The sequence below is a fragment of the Ammospiza nelsoni genome, chromosome 21, assembly GCF_027579445.1.
Source record: "Ammospiza nelsoni isolate bAmmNel1 chromosome 21, bAmmNel1.pri, whole genome shotgun sequence".
In the NCBI taxonomy this organism is placed as follows: Eukaryota; Metazoa; Chordata; class Aves; order Passeriformes; family Passerellidae; genus Ammospiza; species Ammospiza nelsoni.
The window spans coordinates 11,965,805-11,986,813 of record NC_080653.1 but is presented as its reverse complement, the minus strand read 5'-3'; the positions used below and the strand labels follow the sequence as shown (position 1 = coordinate 11,986,813).

Here is a 21,009-nt window from a genome sequence, read left to right as displayed (position 1 = left end):
TTTCCTTTCCTTTCCTTTTTTTCCCCTTCCCTTTCCCTTTCCCTTTCTTTTTCTTGTATTTGTAATCTTGGTTTTCCTTCCTAGCTTTAGAATCAAAAAGCAGCAGTAGTAACTTTCAGGCTACCTGGGAGTAAAAAAAAACCCAAAACTATAATGATTGAAAGAAAACTATTTATTCCCTGGGAGCCTGAAATTTTCTACTGCTGCACATGACACAGAGCTTTTTATTCCTTCTTATATACAGTTGATATTTTATACTCGCTTTATACACCGCCCCCTGCCGTCTGCACCGGCGCTCTGCAGGCAGAGTGCTGCGGCGTCGTTCGGTTCTGTTTAAATAAACTCGGCTAAATTAGGCTTGGTGCGGCTTAGGTCTAAAATCGTTTCGGTTCGGCTTTTCGTCTAAATTCGGCTTTTCCGGCTCTTCGGCTGAACTCGGCCCGGTTGGGCTAAAGTCGGTCATATTCGGCTCTTTGTCTAAATGCGGCCAATGTCGGCTACAGTCGGCTATCGGTTACACTCGGCTATCATCGGCTCTTCGTCTCAAGTCGGCTGTGTTCGGCTACACTCGGCTCTTCGTCTCAAGTCGGCTGTGTTCGGCCACACTCGGCTCTTCGGTGAAACTCGGCTATTTTCGGCCACACTCGGCTCTTCGGTGAAACTCGGCTGTTTTCGGCTACACTCGGCTCTTCGGGGAAACTCGGCTATTTTCGGCCACACTCGGCTCTTCGGTGAAACTCGGCTGTTTTCGCCCACACTCGGCTCTTCGGCTCTTCGGAACTATTCGGCCCGGCTCGGCTCCCTCAGGGCGGGAAAGCGGCTGTCAGAGGACCCCGGCACAGCGAGGCGTTTCCCCACATGCCTGTCACAAACCCGCCGAAATACGCCCGCCCGCGGCGCCGCTGAGACCACAGCATGTGTCGGGTACACTTGAAACGTCACAGAAAATACCACCGGGGCCGCGCCGGGGTCGGTATTCCATGCAGGCAGTCCAGTGACACCCACCCCGGTCCTCCACTTCCCCGCCCTTTTCGCCGCCCTGTTGAGAAGGTCAACCAAAAGTCCGCGACATCCGCGACGCGCCACTCCCAAGGTGGCGGCCTCTCGGCGCAGGGCTGCAGTACCGCGCTCTGCCCACAAGGCGGCAGCACTGCCGCCCGCCCCAGCCGGGGGCGCAGCGCGCCTCGGGGCTGCGGGCAGGCAAGGTGGCAAAAAAGAACAGGGGCGACCCCCGCCAAAAACTGCTCTGAAATAAATGCCAAAAACCTGCCTCTTACCCCACCAGAATCAAACAAGGCCCCTTGCTTTAAAGCCATCTTTAAATAAATTTTTTATTTCCATTTTTCGTATTTATATTCACATGCATAGCTATAGTGGACATTGATGTAGCATGTAATTTATATAACATTATTCTATTTCTATTATTTATATTTACTTATATTTTGTGCTTTTATAAATATCTTTCCACATTGATTGCATATTTCTATGTCTAAAATTACATTTCTATCATGCTTTCACTATTTAAAATACAAATCCCATCCTAACTAAATAAATACAAAAAAGCTCTATTCTTTTAAACTACATTGAAATATTTTTATATTTATAGCGCTCATGACTATATTCACATTTATATTTGCAGTTTATACTTAAGTATTATATTAATCATTATGTATAACATGTATCCTATTCAAATAAGAGATAAATTATTTTCCTAATTATGTACCATATCTACTGCTACAACTTATTTTTCCTTACATTTTTAATTTTTATATTAACCTTCAGCTATTTATGATCTATTTCTATTCTTAGATTTCTACCTTTATATTATTTGTATTTATAATGTTTATACTAAAACACCTGCTTTTGCCAAATAAAAAAAAAAATCCCCTTTATTTTAAACTACTTAAAAAAACCTAGAGTATATCAATCTGGTATAACATATAACAAATGATAGATATGATAGATGTAAAATTGATATAAATATTGTAGTGTATTATAGGAAATAAATAAAAATCAATATGATCCATACCACAAGTAATACTGTATAAATGTTATATTTATGTTATTTTATATTTCAAATAATTTAACATTTCTTTATATATTTGCATATACTTGACAAACATTTCTATATTTATACTTGGGTTGCGATTTTTTTCTGGGTGTTTTCTGGGTCTTTTCTTGCCCTTCTTCGAATTTTTTTCTGGGTTATTTCTTGTCCATCTTGGGGGTTTTTTCTGGGTTTTTTCTTGCCCATCTTCAGACTTTTTTCTGGTTTTTTTCTTGCCCATCTCAGAGTTTTTTTTTTTTGGGTTTTTTTCTGGGTTTTTTTCTTGCCCATCTTGGGTGATTTTCTGGGGTTTTTCTACGTTTTTTTCTTGCCCATCTGGGATTATTTTCTGGGGTTTTTTTCTCGTTGCTTTCTTGCCCATCCTGGGCTTTTTCTGGGCTTTTTTCTTGTCCATCATGTGGTTTTTTTCTGGTTTTTTCCTGCTCATCTTCGTCTGGGTTTCTGGGTTTTAAGCCAAAATCGGTACATATCATGTCAGTTCATGCAATACAACCCGGCTGGGGATTTTTTATTCTAAATTTAACAAGGAGTCGCAAAACCTGGAAAGCAAAAGTCACACACACAAGGTTAAATCCAGTCAGCATGCACTCACACACGCAGAGACGAGCAGACACAGACAGACACAGCCACGTGCTCTCACACACGCTCACACAATCTTTCCACTTAAATGCTCACTGCGGCCCTTACTCGAGATGCTGAAGAACGTGCTGTGACACATCTTCTGGCTGCCGCTCCTTGAGGTAAAATGGCAGATCCTGGGGAAATCAGCAGCCTCGGGGACCTGTGAGACGACAGGAAGGGTCAACGAGTGGCTATCTGACAGCTAGGACTTGTCTCCTCTCTGGACTGATAAATTTTCTACCCAAAATCCAATAGAAGACAGATGTATAGGTACATAGAACATAAGCCACCATAGGCAGATACAATACAAGCCAGGACTTGCAAAAATTCTCTGGAAGATGAATTCTTGCGCCCTATTCCCTTTCAGAAGAAGGAACCTACACAACTACTGCAGTCATCTGAGGAGGTGCATCTGAAAAAAAAGTTAGGACAACAGTCAGACGGTTCAATGACAACTGAAGAGCTCCAGATATCCTGTGTCCATCTACAAATCCCATCTAGAGTCCAACTACACCCCACACTGCACATTACAAATCCCCGGGCCCTCTCCTATTGCACCAGGCTATGCGGCAGGGCAGAGCAGCTCGGGCACAAATGTGTGCTGACAGCCGTGACGCAGGATGGACAGGACAGGACAGACAACGGGGACACAACACAGACAGAAAATTCTAGGCAAGGAAAATGGCTGCAAGGACTGAGAGAATGCAAAAGGAGATGACCGAGTTCAAACTGATGGTGAGCTGATGAGGCTCAGAGAACCCCGAAGGAAGAAGATGATAACTGAATGATTTCTTCTAAGAACTGCAAAGATGGATGCCTAGGAATCCTACGGTCAGAATCCTCTACCTAACCTCATATTACGCCAAGTCCTAATCCACCAAAATGGATCCAGGTGGGGGCATAGCTGTCCATACAGCCCAGACCAAGACCTGACAAGACATCAGATGCGATGCTTCCAAAGACAGAAGAGAGTCTGACGCCTGTCTGAGCTCCCCAGTCAAAAGTTCTGTGGCCTGGGTGCCAGGACAGGGAATGCAGAGATCACAGATGCTAACAATGATGCCAAGATTAATGACAGGCACCCCTAAGGTAAAAGACATGGGATACACAAACAACACACAATTCACAACAGACAAGTGACACGAGACACACCGGGACTGCTCTGCCCTGCTGCACACCTCAGCACTGTGATCAAAAGTGAGACTTGGCTTCTATGGGGCCTAACGAGCCACTTCATTAACACCCCCCCACCTCCAAACTGGACTCAAAACCCCCTCCCTGTAATCCCCAAACCAGCACCGTGCTTTCAGCCCCTCTGTGGGTCACGGCCCTCTACTTATCTCTCAGACATCTGGGGATGCTGGTCCCTGTCAGGTGCAAAGAAAGGCCACCTCATCAGATGGGAAGGTCCTGCTGGCACCGGGCTGGTGTCTCTCAGACAGCTAGATTAAAGAGAACCAAACATCAGTGCCTGAACTTGGCACCGCATCGGCCAAAACCCCACCACTCTGCTACTCACCGCGCTCCTAAGAAGGCCCGGCACCTCCTGACCCTGACCCTCTGCCACATGTGGAATGCATCTGCACCTGAAAGAAAGTTAGAACACATGTCAAACATCACCAGGATAACTCACAAGCTGCAAACACCATATGTCAATCTAGGAACAACATCTAGAGCCCAAGTACAGCCCACATTACAAATTTCAACTCCCCAAGGCTCGTCCTATTGCAGCAGGCCATGCGGCAGGGCAGAACAGCTCCGGCAAAAAATGTGTGCACACACCCGTGACACAGAAAGTGACAAACAGGGGGGACATGAAACACGACACATCATGCTTGTGGTGAGGGCCTCGAGGGGAAAAGGCAAAAGGGACCCCAAAGACACACCAGGGAGCACGGCACACCGGACAACACGACACAGACCGGAGCTGTTCTGCATTGCCCGCCTGAAAGCTGCCATCAAAAGTAGAGCCTCTCCCTTTAGCTGTCCTAAGAGGCCTTTGGAGAAGATTGCTTTCCCCTCTGCTCATTTTTGAATCTGTCCCAAGAACTCCCAATCTGCTACTCCACCATCTCCAGACCGTGGCCCCCGACTTATCTTTTGGATGATCGGTGAGGGGAATCCACGCTGCACCTGAAATGAGTCTGCCTTGGAGGGCTCTGTGATGGCCTGTGAGCCTCTCGGTCAGCTGCAATCAAGAAAACCAAAACCAAAGTATGAGTCCAGAGTTATGTGGGCCAAATCCCTGCAAGGCAGCTACTTGCCCTCTCCTGAGTGTGCCTGGCTCCTTCAGGCTCCAGCTTCATCCTGATTCCAAGGCTGTGGCCTTCATTAGGAGTGGCACCTGGGTTACAGAAAGACAAAGTTAAATGGCATTCCTCTGAGTGCAGTGGATCACCTTGTATGCTGTAAGCCATGGGAATGCCTCTGCTAGGCTTCTGAACAGCTTTGTGTGGGGGGGCCCTCAAATAAACACCCTTTCTCACCCTGCTGCTTGCAAACCCGCTCCCAAGAAATCCTAAACTGGATACCTGATCACCCTCCCTCTCCCAGGCACCATCCTCAACTCACCTGAAGCCTCAATCTCAAACATCATCCTTGACACTGGGCAAATCCCTCTTGTGACACGATGAATCTGCTGAAAAATTGTTGTGCTTGAGAGCTGAGCAATAACAGCCAATTCTCTCCACTGCTCACCTTGACTGCTGGCATCCAGATTGACTTCCTGAAAAGAAAGACAAAGAACAGAGCTGTAACACACTCACCATACACACTTCTGCTGCAGAGACAAATGGGGCCTCACCGGCTCGGGGCAATCCCCTCACCCGGGATGGGGCCCTCTGGCACACATTTAATCCATCTGAATCTGAAAAAAAAGTTAGGACAAGAGTCACACTGTTGCAGGATAACTGATGAGCTCCAGATGCCCTGTGCCCATCCACAGATCCCATCTAGTGTCCAACTACACCCCACATTACACATTCCAAGTCTCCAAGACTTCTCCTATCGCACCAGGCTGTGCAGCACGGCAGAGCAGCCCCATCCCAAATGTGTGCAGACACCCGTGACACAGGACAGACAGGACAGACAACAACAGGGGACACAACAGGAAAAGAAATCTCTTGGCAAGGAAAATGGCTGCAAGGACTGAGAGAATGCAAAAGGAGATGAGTGAGCTGAGACCGATGGTGAGCTGATGAGGCTCAGAAAACCCTGGGGGACGAAGATGATAACTGAATGATTTCTTCTAAGAACTGCAAAGATGGATGCCTAGGAATCCTACGGTCAGAATGCTGTACCTAACCTTATATTATTACAAGTCCTAATCCACCACAATGGATCCAGGTGGGGCATAGCTGTCCATACAGCTCAGAACTAGACCTGACAAGAAATCTGACTGGATGCTTCCAAAGAGGTAACTTTTGACTGGGGAGCTCAGACAGGTATCAGAAACTCATATATGGCCTGGGTGCCAGGCCAGGGAATGCAGAGATCAGAGATGCTAACAATGATGCCAGGGGTACTGACAGGGCCCTCCAAAGGTAAAAGACATGGGATACACAAACAACACATAATGCACAACAGACAAGTGACACGAGACACACCGGGACTGCTCTGCCCTGCACACCTCAACACTGTGATCAAAAGTGAGACTTTGCTTTTATGAGGCCTAAGGGGCCACCTCATGAACATCCCCCACCTCCAAAGCTGAATCAAAAACTCCACCCAGTATTTCCCGAAACAGCACCATGACTTCATCCCCACTGTGGGTCGTAGCCCTCTACTTATCTCTCATACAGCTGGGGATGCGGGTCTCGGGTGCAAAGAAAGCTCACCTTGTCAAACGGGAAGGTCCTGCTGGCACCGGGCTGGTGTCTCTGAGACAGCTAGAGTAAAGAGAACCAAACATCAGTACCTGATCTTGGCACCGCATTGGCCAAAACCCCACCGCTCTGCTACTCACCGCGCTCCTAAGAAGGCCTGGCACCTCCTAACCCTGACCCTCTGCCACACGTGGAATGCATCTGCACCTGAAAGAAAGTTAGAACATATGTCAAACACCACCAGGGTTACTCACAAGCTGCAAACACCTTATGTCAATCTAGGAATAGCATCTAGAGCCCAAGTACAGCCAACATTACAAATTCCCCCTCCCTATGGTTCGTCTTATTGCAGCAGGCCATGCGGCAGGGAAGAACAGCTCTGGCACAAATCTGTGCACACACCCGTGACACAGAATGTGACAAACAGGGGGACATGAAACACGACACATCATGCTTGTGGTGAGGGTCTCGAGGGGAGAAGGCAAAAGGGACCCCAAAGACACACTAGGGAACACAGCACACCGGACAACAGGATACAGACCGGAGCTGTTCTGCACTGCCCGCCTGAAAGCTGCCATCAAAAGTAGAGCCTCTCCCTTTAGCTGTCCTAAGAGGCCTTTGGAGAAGATTGCTTTCCCCACTGCCAATTTTTAAATCTGGCCAAAGAACTGCCAACCTGATACTCTCCCATCGTCTCATCTCCAGACCGCGGCCCCCGACTTATCTTTTAGATGATCGGTGAGGGGAATCCACGCTGCACCTGAAATGAGTCTGCCTTGGAGGGCTCTGTGATGGCCTGTGAGCCTCTCGGTCAGCTGCAATCAAGAAAACCAAAACCAAAGTATGAGTCCAGAGTTATGTGGGCCAAATCCCACCAAGGCAGCTACTTGCTCTCTCCTGAGTGTGCCTGGCTCCTTCAGGCTCCAGCTTCATCCTGATTCCAAGGCTGTGGCCTTCATTAGGAGTGGCACCTGGGTTACAGAAAGACAAAGTTAAATGGCATTCCTCTGAGTGCAGTGGATCACCTTGTGTGCTCTAAGACATGGCAATGCCTCTGCTAGGCTTCTCAGCCTTGTGTGGGGTGCCCTCAAATAAACACCCTTTCTCACCCTGCTGCTTGCAAACCCCCTCTCAAGAACTCCTAACTGGATACCTGATCACCCTCCCTCTCCCAGTCACCATCCTCAACTCACCTGAAGCCTCAATCTCAAACATCATCCTTGACACTGGGCAGATCCCTCTTGTGACACGATGAATCTGCTGAAAAATTGTTGTGCTTGAGAGCTGAGCAATAACAGCCAATTCTCTCCACTGCTCACCTTGACTGCTGGCATCCAGATTGACATCCTGAAAAGAAAGACAAAGAACAGAGCTGTAACACACTCACCATACACACTTCTGCTGCAGAGACAAATGGGGCCTCACCGGCTCGGGGCAATCCCCTCACCCGGGATGGGGCCCTCTGGCACACATTTAATCCATCTGAATCTGAAAAAAAAGTTAGGACAAGAGTCACACTGTGGCAGGATAACTGATGAGCTCCAGATGTCCTGTGTCCATCTACAAATCCCATCTAGAGTCCAACTACACCCCACATTACAAACTCCAAGTCTCCAAGACTTCTCCTATCGCACCAGGCTGTGCAGCACGGCAGAGCAGCCCCATCCCAAAAGTGTGCAGACACCCGTGACACAGGACAGGACGTGACAAACAATAGGCACAAGACACAGACAGAAATTTCTTGGCAAGGAAAATGGCTGCAAGGACTGAAAGAATGCAAAAGGAGATGACTGAGCTGAGACCGATGGTGAGCTGATGAGGCTCAGAGAACTCTGGAGGAAGAAGATGATTACTGAATGATTTATTCCAAGAACAGCAAAGACGGATGCCTAGGAATCCTACAGTCAAAATCCTCTACCTAACCTCGTAATATTACAAGTCCTAATCCACCATAATGGATCCAGGTGGGGCACAGCTGTCCATACAGCTCAGAACAAGACCTGAAAAGACGTCTGACTGGATGCTTCCAAAGAGAGAAGAGAGTCTGATGCTTGTCTGAGCTCCCTAGTCAAAAGTTCTGTGGCCTGGGCGCCAGGCCAAGGAGTGCAGAGATCACAGAGGCTAACAATGATGCCAGGGTTTCTCACAGGCCCCCCTAAGTGAAAGATATGGCATACGCAAACAACACATAATGCACAATAGACAAGTGACACGAGACACACCGGGACTGCTCTGCCCTGCTGCACACCTCAGCACTGCAATCAAAAGTGAGACTTGGCTTTTATGGGGCCTAAGGGGCCACTTCACGAACACACCACACCCCCCCCTCCAAAATTGGACTCAAAACCCCCTCCCAGGAATTCCCAAACCAGCACCCTGCTTTCATCCCCTCTGTGGGTCACAGCCCTCTACTTATCTCTCAGACATCTGGGGATGCTGGTCCCTGTCAGGTGCAAAGAAAGGCCACCTCGTCAGCTGGGAAGGTCCTGCTGGCACCAGGCTGGTGTCTCTCAGACAGCTGTATTAAAGAGAACCAAACATCAGTCCCTGATCTTGGCACCGCATCGGCCAAAACCCCACCACTCAGCTACTCACCGCACTCCTAAGAAGGCCCGACACCTCCTAACTCTGACCCCCTGCCACACATGGAATGCGTCTGCACCTGAAAGAAAGTTACAACATATGCCAAACACCACCAGGATAACTCAAAAGGTGCAAACACCTTATGTCAATCTAGGAATAGCATCTAGAGCCCAAGTACAGCCAGCATTACAAATTCCAACGCCCCACGGTTTCTCCTACTGCAGCAGGCCATGCGGCAGGGCAGAACAGCTCCGGCACAAATGTGTGCACACACCCGTGACACAGAAAGTGGCAAACAGGGGGACATGAAACACGACACATCATGCTTGTGGTGAGGGTCTCGAGGGGAGAAGGCAAAAGGGACCCCAAAGACACACTAGGGAACACAGAACACTGGACAACACAACACAGACCAGAGCTGTTCTGCACTGCCCGCCTGAAAGCTGCCATCAAAAGGAGAGCCTCTCCCTTTAGCTGTCCTAAGAGGCCCTTGGAGAAGATTGCTTTTCCGGCTGCCAATTTTCAAATCTGCCCCAAGAACTCCCAACCCACTATTCTCTCATCTCCAGGCCAAGGCCCTCGACTTATCTTTTGGATGATCGGTGATGGGAATCCACGCTGCACCTGAAATGAGTCTGCCTCGGAGGGCCTCGTGATGGCCTGTGAGCCTCTCGGTGAGCTACAATAAAGAAAACCAAAACCAAAGTATGAGTCCAGAGTTATGTGGGCCAAATCCCACCAAGGCAGCTACTTGCTCTCTCCTGAGTGTGCCTGGCTCCTTCAGGCTCCAGCTTCATCATGATTCCAAGGCCTTCATTAGGAGTGGCACCTGGGTTAGAGAAAGGCAAAGTTAAATGGCATTCCCCTGAGTGCAGTGGATGACCTTGTGTGCTGTAAGACATGGGAATGCCTCTGCTAGGCTTCTGAGAAGCCTTGTGTGGGGGAGGCCTCAAATAAACAAATAAAGACCCTTTCTCACCCTGCTGCCTGCAAACTCCCTCCCAAGAACTCCTAACTGCTCACCCTCCCTCTCCCAATCACAATCCTCAACTCACCTGAAGCCTCAATCTCAAACATCATCTTGGACCTTGGGCGGATCCCTCTTGTGACATGATCAATCTGCTGAATAAAATGTTGTGCTTGACACAGCTTGGAATTTCAGGGAGTTGCACTCCTCAATTAAAAAAAAACAAAACAAAACAAAAAAAACCCAACAAAACCAATCCCAAAAACAAACAAAGAAAAAAACCAAACAAACAAAACCCACACAAACAATAAATCCCAAAACACCTAACTCCCCACAGAAACAAAAAAACCACAGAAAACATCAAAAAATCCAAAACCCCCACAAAAACCAACTAAAAACCCCAAAATGAAAACCAAAAAAAACCAAAAATTCCACCAAAAAAACAACCAGAGCAAAACTAAAAATTACAAAAGCACCTTACCACTCCTAAACACAAAACCCAAAATCACAAACCTAAATACTCCCTGTATTCCATGCTGTTTTCTTCACAGAATCTTCCAAGCCTCTGTGCTTTAGATGCCCAGAAACACCTGCTGAAAAGATGCTGAGACGGGCTGAAAAAGCCTCTTCACTGAAATGAGGAGAGCTCTTAACCCAGCACATCCCAGAGAGGGAATGAAGCCCCTCAGCCACGGCTGGGGTTAATATACCCCTGATTGTGCCCGCCTCTCGTTCCCATGGCACCCGGGAAAAGGGAGGGGGCGAATCCCACCAAGCCCTCAGAGCAGCTACAGCTGTTTGGCTCCTCTGACTCACATTCAAGAGCAGTAAAGGGCTTGTTATAGAAGAAAACTTTTCAGAAAAGTAACAGTGCTTTCTTTTTTTGCAACAACTACTTGGAGCAGAAGAACAGAAAACTGGCAAGATATAAAACTTTGTGGTAAGGTTACATAGCTAGATCAATTGGGTAATTGGGTAATTTGCTGTTACCTTACATAATTATTCTGTGTTTACCAAAAGCCATCTAATAAATTCACACCCAAAACTCCAGCAGCCCAGCTGGCCCTACCAAATCTCTATGTTTATGCATACAGTAAACAAAACCAAAATCCCAGTAATACCTATCAGAAGTCTGTGAAAGAAACCTCTTGAAATTGATCCTACCTCAAATACAAAACAACCCATGCAAAGTTAGCTTGACTCAATAAACAATTTACACAGAGCTAATAACACCAAGAAATAAAACAGCACACCATATACCACCAAAGAATATAATAGTGAAGAAAAAAGAAACCACTTTTTTTTTTTTTTTTTAAAGCTTTTGCCAGGACTCCAACAACAACTTCTTCTCCTTCTGAAATGTCCCTTCTCCTTCCCAAATTCCTTACAACTTCTGAGTTTACATCCAAGCAAAAAGCAAAATTCGTGCACTTGTGCGTTCGATGCTCCTGCCAGATTCTCTGTTTCCCTCCACATCTTCTTACACTTTCAGTCTTCACTCTGTCCTGCCGTGATGAGTTTGACGGACGAATTGGTAAACGTTAAGAGAGGATTTCCCTGCCTCCCTCCCCAGAGCTGGTTTCCTTAGTGCATTTCACTCAATCCCAGGCCGGCAACGATGCACGCTCACCTCAAGCGTGCAAGGCTCACAGCTGCTCGGCTAAATGCGGCTGTAATCGGCTAAACTCGGCCATTGTCATCTGCATTCGGCTGGACTCGACCCTTCGGCACGGATCGCCTCGCTTCGGCCGAACTCGGAGCCGCTCTCTGCGCCCGGCGCGGCTCGGCTCGCTTCGGCCGAACTCGGAGCCGATCAGTGCGCCCGGCGCGGCTCGGCTCGCTTCGGCCGAACTCGGAGCCGCTCTCTGCGCCCGGCGCGGCTCGGCTCGCTTCGGCCGAACTCGGAGCCGATCAGTGCGCCCGGCGCGGCTCGGCTCGCTTCGGCCGAACTCGGAGCCACTCTCTGCGCCCGGCGCGGCTCGGCTCGCTTCGGCCGAACTCGGAGCCGCTCTCTGCGCTCGGCGCGCCTCGGCTCGCTTCGGTCGAACTCGGAGCCGCTCTCTGCGCCCGGCGCGGCTCGGCTCGCTTCGGCCGAACTCGGAGCCGCTCTCTGCGCTCGGCGCGCCTCGGCTCGCTTCGGCCGAACTCGGAGCCTCTCTGTGCGCCCGGCGCGGCTCGGCTCGCTTCGGCCGAACTCGGAGCCGCTCTCTGCGCCCGGCGCGGCTCGGCTCGCTTCGGCCGAACTCGGAGCCGCTCTCTGCGCTCGGCGCGCCTCGGCTCGCTTCGGCCGAACTCGGAGCCGCTCTCTGCGCTCGGCGCGGCTCGGCTCGCTTCGGTCGAACTCGGAGCCACTCTCTGCGCGGCCCGGCTCGCCTCGGCCGAACTCGGAGCCCATCAGTGCGCTCGGCGCGCCTCGGCTCTCTTCGGCCGAACTCGGAGCCGCTCTCTGCCCTCGGCGCGGCTCGGCTCGCTTCGGCCCAACTCGGAGCCGCTCTCTCCGCGTTCGGCTGAGCTCGCCTCGGCTCGGCTCCCTGACGGCGGGCAAGCGGCGCCGCCTCACGTTAAACTCGCCCGGCTCGGGGCTCTCCTGCTGCCGCGTCCCGCGGGCGGCCCGGCCACCGCACGGACACGATCGGGAGCGCGGCGTGGCACAGGAGCTCATTGGGCAGTGACCGCACTCGCGCTAATTAGCGCGCACGAGAGCAGCGGGCTCGGTTCGGCTGAGCTCGGCTCCGTTCAGGCAGCCTCGCAAGCCTGGCCTCGGTTCGCTCGAGGCCGTCAGGTTCCGCCGGTCTCGCCTTGGTTCGGCCGAAGGAGGCGTCGTTCGCTCGTGTTTTTACAAATATCTTTCTATATTGACTGTATATTTCTATATTTAATTTTATACTTCTATAATACTTCCATTATTCCAAATAAAAACCCCGTCTCTAACCAAATAAATAAAAAAAACCCTTCTTTTAAAGGATACTGAAATATTTTTTATTTATACTTTGTATAATTATACATTCATATTTTAATTTATCGTTTCTTTGGATGTATTGCATTAATAATGATATATATATAAAATTTTAAAATAGATTTAAATTATTATTTAAATTATGTATAATATCTACTGCTACAACTAATTTTTTCTGATATTTTAAATTTTTATATTTATCTGTATGTATTTATTATATATTTCTAAACTTAGATTTCTACCTTTATATTATTTGCATTTATAATTTTTACAATCAAAACACTGCCTATTGACCAATAAAGAAAACCCGCTTTATTTAAGTATTTTAAAAATATTTTCATGTTTATAATTTTCATATTTATATTTATAATTTGTTCAATATTACATGAGAACACACCTGCTCCTGCACCGCAGTGGGGCCCCCTCTCCTGGGGACCTTGGGGTGCCCCAACGGCATCAGAGCCCCGAGTCTTCACCCCCTTCTCCTCTATTTAGAAACTACACTGGAACTTTTTTCTGGAAATAAAGACATTACCTAAATCCTCTCCCCGTGTCCTAGACAGATGGATATTCAGTTATTAGTTGGCTGGGCAGCAGTTTCTTAAATAGAATGATAAACAAGATGTGAACATTTCAGCTACAAGCAAATAGGCAAATCTGAACAAGGTACTGGTGGGCGACCACTGAAGTTATTTTGAAGGAATTTTTTAAACAATAAAACATTGATACCACAAAAATAAAGCAAAAAGCTAACTACTGGCTAAGAAAAAATTAACTTTTGACAGCAACAACATTCCAACCACACAGGCTTTTTCCCGATGTCATACCTTATAACTACCTCTCTTGGGAATTCTCATCATGTATCCCAAAAGGAATAAATACCTCAGAGCGTCCTAAAGCAAAAAGTAGCACACATGAGCTCCTCACACTCCCGGGAGGCCTGCACAGCGTGCACTGAGTCTGCAACAAATTCTGCTCAGTGAGAGTCTGCAAACAAAGGTTCAATTGATGAATTGAACTGATTGTAAAGGGAGGTTTTCTAAGCACAGAAGCACAACAAAGAACAAGCAAAAACAATTCTTAAAAAAAACCTGCAAGTTTTATTTAGCATATATGCGACTGATTTCCACCCTGTGGCTTCTCACTTTGATTCGCGTCTGTAGGTTCAGGAAGATGACAATGCACACTCTGCCCTCCCTGAGCCCCCCACAGCAGCTGAGCGCTGCTCCGTGCGCTCAGATCGTCAGGAACTGGATTGCCCGCATGGACTGGAACTGCTCTGCTGCAGATTCAGGAGAGAGAGGCTGGCTGAGGCGTCGTCCCAATTCCATTTCTGTGTGACGAGAAGCGGTTTGTTCCCAACGGGTGCAACAATCCCCAGCTCGCTTCCATGGTGAGTACCGATGGCACACAAATGGCAGCCTGAGGAAATCGTGTTCTGGGCTCTAAGTGGTCGGGACAGGGTCTGATTTTTTGTTTTGCATCTGTATGATGATTAGTACGACAGGGTCCTGATCGATGACATGGCAGCACAGAATTAAAAACTCCTCAATAGGATTACATCGACTTCTAGGAAAAGACAAAAGCCTAGGACCCTTCTGAAATCTATTTTTAATGCGAAGCACACGGATTGTCACTATGCTGTGCCTTCCAGCTTTTCAAAGCAGCTTACCTCTGAAGACCAGAAAACATTTATTTCTACAGAAACAATGGGCAACCCGCAGGCTAATCTCAGCGCTACTGTTTAATAGGGGATCTGCCAGCGTGCCAGTCCAGCTTCAAGTGTGCTTTATTTCAGTCTAACATCCCCTCAAAATTCTTCTCACATCTCCCAACCCTGACATCTTATTTTTCCCTAAAGCTTCTCATCATTAGCAATTTCCAAGTAACATGGTATTTTTACAACATTCAAAAATGTCATGCTGGACTGTGCTAGAGAGTAATTTGCAAATATAAGCTTAGCAAAGTTTGAATTGACTTGTCCAGAGAAAAAACCTACAAGTGAACACCTACACCTGCCTACAAAGAGCTAACAAGCCCCTGGCAGCTGCCAGCATCAAAGCACAGCGGATGTTTCTAATACAGGGTAAGGATAACAATATCACCTTTTGTTCTCTCCAGCTTGTTTTCCCTGCAGTCATATTTTGCTTCTTATGATTTTTTTAGTCTCTGCATCTTCTTGGACAGCACCGAGCCCGACGACAAGGATACGAGAGTCTTTCCCTGCCGTAGGGAGAGAACCAGGAAAACAGTTAAAATAAGAACAGGGTAGTTTGAAATTCATACTTCCAATGAGAAGCAGCGCCTAACAAACAGAACAAAAGTAAACAAAGCATGGTACCTCCCTGGGGACAGAAGACTTACAAACTCTCCAGGATTTACAATTCTAGCGACCGACCCCTTCAGGACGGCAGCCAAGTGTCCCATGAGGTGGTGCTGCACCAAAGAACGATCTGAGAGGTTCCAAAGAGTGAAATGCACAATATTTTGCAAAGCCGTAAAATCTTGCAAAATAACAAAAATACAATAGATGTAAACTACAGGGTAAGAGTACAAGTGTTCACTTTAAGAGCTGGAACCATCCAGGTGAGCACCTGATAACTGGATCCTCACCAGAGTTTGAACCCTTCAGGACACAGAAGGGTTTTCCCCAGAAATTTCACAGACTGAGTTTTGATACAAGTATACTTGCCAGACCCTCAGAAACATCACCCATTCTCCAGGTGTCTGGAGAGAACTGCAAATGGCTCTCACGTAGTTTGAGCTAGCTCTGTAAGGTCTCAGGGTGAATTTCACCAGATGCAACCAAACTGGGCAACTCCCAGTGGGACAGAAGGAACCCAAAGCTTGGGTTCGCAGAGCTGCAGCAAATACTGAGGAAACAAACATAACAGCGTAAAAAATAATAAACCATCCTTTTTTTTTCTCTTGCTTTTGTTTTTTTCTTATTCAGATCAGCATAGCAATTAAAGAGAAGGTGAAAAACTCACCATTACTGAACATTTCATCATCTGTAGGCTGAGCATCCTTAGCACAGAGGACTCCAAAGTTAAAATTCACCGATCCCTGGGAAATAAAACCAAATATTGTATGATAAACAATCAAACAGCAGACGTAAAAATTTGTTTCCTCTAAGGACTTTCGGGTACGTATGTACCTTTGCATACATCCAACACATTGGAACATACACTTTATACCATCTCCTAATAAGTAAAAATTTACCTTTAAACTTTGATAGTACAGCATAAAATTATGAACTTAAATTGGTGATCTGTTATTATTAAGTTGGTGCCTAAAGTTATTTCTGCTGTCAGGTTCAAAAAAACATTAATTTTTTTTACTGGAATGAGCAATTGATTTCAAAGTCATCACAAGCCCACCAAAACACAAAGCAGTATTCACTGGATGGGTCTGTGAGCTAGAAGTAGTTAGGCTTGTACTTCCCTCTTGCTATTCCAGAACCAATAAATCCTGTCAACAAAACCAGGATCTATAGCCCACTGCTGTGAAAGATTCTACGAGGATGATGGTTTGATTTGTGTTTAGAAGTTTTGATTTGAAATGGCCAGTTCAATGGATAAAGACAGTTTAGGTAGTATTACATTGCTATTATTATTATTTCTATTATTATTTTTACTATTACTACTGCTATTGTTATCATCTGCTACTGGAAGAAACAAACCAGTAGTACCTATACTTAATTACTTTTATTTCCAGGAAATAATAAAGAAAAAGAACCAAACCAAAAAAAGTCACTTCCTACCTTTTATATCAAGGGATGAAAAATTTCTCTTGGGCTCTTCTCCAATTTATCAAGACTCATAGCACTGAAAGGCAAACAAAACAGTGCTTTATAGAAGGGCAAGTGCACATTTCAAGGCTGAACCACCAACTGATTGCAGTGACAGCAGTTACAACATGAATCGTTCCCAGAGCCTCTGTTAAATGGAATGTTCTGTGGAACTGCCGTTTCTTTCCCAAAACACTAACTTCCAACACTTCCTAGTAATATTTTGTATTTTAAAACAAAAGAAGTTAGTGAGACTCTGTGCGGAGGTCAGGTTTAAATTTATTTCCTTCTAAAGCACAGAGCTCTGTTCCATCACCCTTCACTTCGGCTCTACACTGAATCGTGGTGAGCATTTGAGGAGTGCTCCATAATCAATTCTATTTCTCTCTTTTTCTAGCTCTCTCTATTCCTAAATCATTCCAGACAAGTCAAATGAAAAATGAAAAAAACAAGTTCAGCATCAAAGTCACACTTTTTCCCGTTGTCTGGTCAAGAACAGGCTCTAAATCCACTTACTGCTGCCTTCAACGATTCAGACTTGCAAAAGCATTCTTACATATTTTACAGGTTTATCATAAAACCCACAGAACGCAAGCTCTGAATTACAGGAAAAGGTACACAGGCAAATATCTAAAGGGATCACTTATTAGTAAATACATACCTTGGTAGAGATCGCACTGAGAACCTTTCTGAGGGACTCTAAGGGACGCATGTTTTCTGAGCACCCTATAAACAAGAAAAGCTAGGATATAGTACAGGACATCCCCACTTTTTCTACATATTCAAATAGTATTTTTAATAAAAACAATTCAGTTAAAAAAGAAGGAAGAAAACCAAGCTAATTTTACTCAGCTGTATTTACTGCCGATTTAGAGAAAAATCCCGGGCAGCGTCGGCCGTTGCGGCACACGTCGCGCCGGCAGCAGGGCCTGCCGGGAGTTGGAGTCTCGGGCTGGTAGCCACTCATGTGCCGCGATAGCCGTTGCGTCACACGCCGCGCCGGCAGCAGGGCCTGCCGGGAGTTGGAGTCTCGGGCTGACAGCCACGGCTCCGTCCCCCGCCACCGGGAGCTGCAGTCCCTCCCGGGCATCAAACGGGTCCTTCGCCCCAGGACGGGGAAGGACCTGAGGCAGGACCGCTCCTCCCGAATGCCCTCTCTTTTCCCCTCCAACTCTTTTTCTTTTTTTAACGCTGTTTTTCACCCCTTTCCCTTCCCTTCCCTTCTGCTCTCCTGCTTTCTTTCCTTTCCTTTCCTTTTTTTCCCCTTCCCTTTCCCTTTCCCTTTCTTTTTCTTGTATTTGTAATCTTGGTTTTCCTTCCTAGCTTTAGAATCAAAAAGCAGCAGTAGTAACTTTCAGGCTACCTGGGAGTAAAAAAAAACCCAAAACTATAATGATTGAAAGAAAACTATTTATTCCCTGGGAGCCTGAAATTTTCTACTGCTGCACATGACACAGAGCTTTTTATTCCTTCTTATATACAGTTGATATTTTATACTCGCTTTATACACCGCCCCCTGCCGTCTGCACCGGCGCTCTGCAGGCAGAGTGCTGCGGCGTCGTTCGGTTCTGTTTAAATAAACTCGGCTAAATTAGGCTTGGTGCGGCTTAGGTCTAAAATCGTTTCGGTTCGGCTTTTCGTCTAAATTCGGCTTTTCCGGCTCTTCGGCTGAACTCGGCCCGGTTGGGCTAAAGTCGGTCATATTCGGCTCTTTGTCTAAATGCGGCCAATGTCGGCTACAGTCGGCTATCGGTTACACTCGGCTATCATCGGCTCTTCGTCTCAAGTCGGCTGTGTTCGGCTACACTCGGCTCTTCGTCTCAAGTCGGCTGTGTTCGGCCACACTCGGCTCTTCGGTGAAACTCGGCTATTTTCGGCCACACTCGGCTCTTCGGTGAAACTCGGCTATTTTCGGCCACACTCGGCTCTTCGGCTCTTCGGAACTATTCGGCCCGGCTCGGCTCCCTCAGGGCGGGAAAGCGGCTGTCAGAGGACCCCGGCACAGCGAGGCGTTTCCCCACATGCCTGTCACAAACCCGCCGAAATACGCCCGCCCGCGGCGCCGCTGAGACCACAGCATGTGTCGGGTACACTTGAAACGTCACAGAAAATACCACCGGGGCCGCGCCGGGGTCGGTATTCCATGCAGGCAGTCCAGTGACACCCACCCCGGTCCTCCACTTCCCCGCCCTTTTCGCCGCCCTGTTGAGAAGGTCAACCAAAAGTCCGCGACATCCGCGACGCGCCACTCCCAAGGTGGCGGCCTCTCGGTGCAGGGCTGCAGTACCGCGCTCTGTCCACAAGGCGGCAGCACTGCCGCCCGCCCCAGCCGGGGGCGCAGCGCGCCTCGGGGCTGCGGGCAGCGAAGACGGCAAAAAAGAACAGGGGCGACCCCCGCCGAAAACTGCTCTGAAATAAATGCCCCAAAACAACCGGGAAGAGGAAAAAAAAAACTTCTGCCTCTAATCTAATAGAACAAAACAAAACAAAACCTCAACAATTTCTTTTAAAAAAAAATTAAATATTTAAAAAAATATTTTTTTCATATTAATATTCACATTTCTATTTACAATGTATATTGATGTACACTGTCCATTTATACATTTGTTTTTATGAATACATTTCTATTCCATATTGCATATATCCCTAAAACTTAAATTTATTTTTATATGTTTATACATATTTTTACATAGTAAGTATATATTTCTGTTAGGATTTTTACTTCTGTAACACTCACAGTACTCAAAATAAAACCCCTGCCTCTACCCCATACATGGCAAATAAAACCCCCTTTCATCTCAACTGTATTTAATTTTTTAAAAAAAACATTTTTCAAATTTATATTTAAAATGTTTACTGATGTATGATCGATTTTGCATTTATATTTAGCGATTTATTTATAAATTTATATTCTATGTTACATGTGTTCCTATTACTTATATTTTTATATACTTTTATTCATATCTTTATATATTTATTATATCTTTCTGTGTTAGGATTTTTACATCTGTAACACTTACATTATTTAAAATAAAACCCCTGCCTCTACCCACATTAAAGCCAAAAAGAACCTCAGTCTTCTCAACTGTATTTAAATATTTTTTAAAATTCTGTTTTTCAGGTTCATATTCACTTTTACATTTAAAATGTATACTAATGTATACTCTTATTTGTATTCTCCATTACATCTCTTCCTATTATTTATATTTACTTAAATTTTGTGTTTATATATATATATTTATATCTTGATTTTATATCTCAATATTTAGAAATATATAACAATAATATCTACATTCATATTATTTAAAATAAAAGCCCTGCCTCTAACCCAATAATAAAAAAGACCCCAACCCTTTCTTTTAAAAAATATTTAAATATGTTTTATCCTTATGTCTGATTTTTATATTCATATTTGTATTTATAATGTATATTAATGTCTATTGCTTACTTATACATTTATCTTTACCAATGTCAAGTTATAAATAAATTTATATTCTATATTACATCTGATGCGAGTAGATATTTATATATTTTTATACATATTTTTATGCATTGATTAAATATTTCTGCGTCAAGATTTTTACTTCTCTAACACTTATAATATTCAAAATAAAACCCCTGCCTCTACTTAAATAAAAGCCAAAACATTCCCTTTCTTTTAAACTATATTTACATATTTTTATATTTATATTCCCATATAATGTTATTTATATTCTATACTACAACTCTTCCTATTACTTACATATATTTATATATAAATTTATATTCATACTTTAGCAATTTCTCTTTATATATTTATTATATATTTCTATCTTAAGATCCACATTTCTATATTACTTATATTATTTAAAATAAAACTCCTGCCTCTAACCAAATAAAAACCAAGGACACCCCTTTATTTGAACCAGATTTAAAATTTAGAAAGTAAATTTATTTTTCAAAATTTAATGATATTTATATGGATATTTTTATTTATTTTATTCATAGATATTATATATATTAGAGAGAATACCTTCTAATATAATAATAGATATATATTTTCTGTATCATATTTTTTTACTTATATTTATTTAAATTAAATAAATATATACAAATATATATATACAAAAAAAAACCTGATAAGAGACTAAGAACTTTTTCAACAGATAACCACAGTACTAATTTCAGACTTAGAACAATATTTAGGCATAATCACTACCA

General features: G+C 45.4%; 3 long non-coding RNA genes across 5 annotated transcripts; all 3 read right to left on the bottom strand.

The window, feature by feature from the left end:
• Nucleotides 1-2,038: 2,038 nt before the first annotated feature.
• Nucleotides 2,039-3,105, bottom strand: LOC132082684 (uncharacterized). The gene is made up of 2 exons (XR_009419834.1): nucleotides 2,756-3,105; nucleotides 2,039-2,607 (listed from the first exon to the last, which is right to left on the bottom strand). It is a non-coding gene; the product is annotated as an uncharacterized LOC132082684 (long non-coding RNA).
• A 6,748-nt stretch (nucleotides 3,106-9,853) lies between these two features.
• LOC132082479 (uncharacterized) lies at nucleotides 9,854-10,729 on the bottom strand. The gene is made up of 3 exons (XR_009419812.1): nucleotides 10,577-10,729; nucleotides 10,152-10,215; nucleotides 9,854-9,925 (listed from the first exon to the last, which is right to left on the bottom strand). It is a non-coding gene; the product is annotated as an uncharacterized LOC132082479 (long non-coding RNA).
• Nucleotides 10,730-14,096: 3,367 nt separating this feature from the next.
• LOC132082782 (uncharacterized) lies at nucleotides 14,097-17,718 on the bottom strand. 3 transcript variants are annotated; one of them, XR_009419867.1, is made up of 5 exons: nucleotides 17,471-17,718; nucleotides 16,783-16,846; nucleotides 16,010-16,085; nucleotides 15,125-15,892; nucleotides 14,097-14,530 (listed from the first exon to the last, which is right to left on the bottom strand). It is a non-coding gene; the product is annotated as an uncharacterized LOC132082782 (long non-coding RNA). The 3 variants fall into 3 exon arrangements; XR_009419865.1 differs by having other exon boundaries at nucleotides 15,125-16,085; XR_009419866.1 differs by having other exon boundaries at nucleotides 14,097-14,441; nucleotides 15,125-16,085.
• Between the last annotated feature and the right edge of the window lie 3,291 nt (nucleotides 17,719-21,009).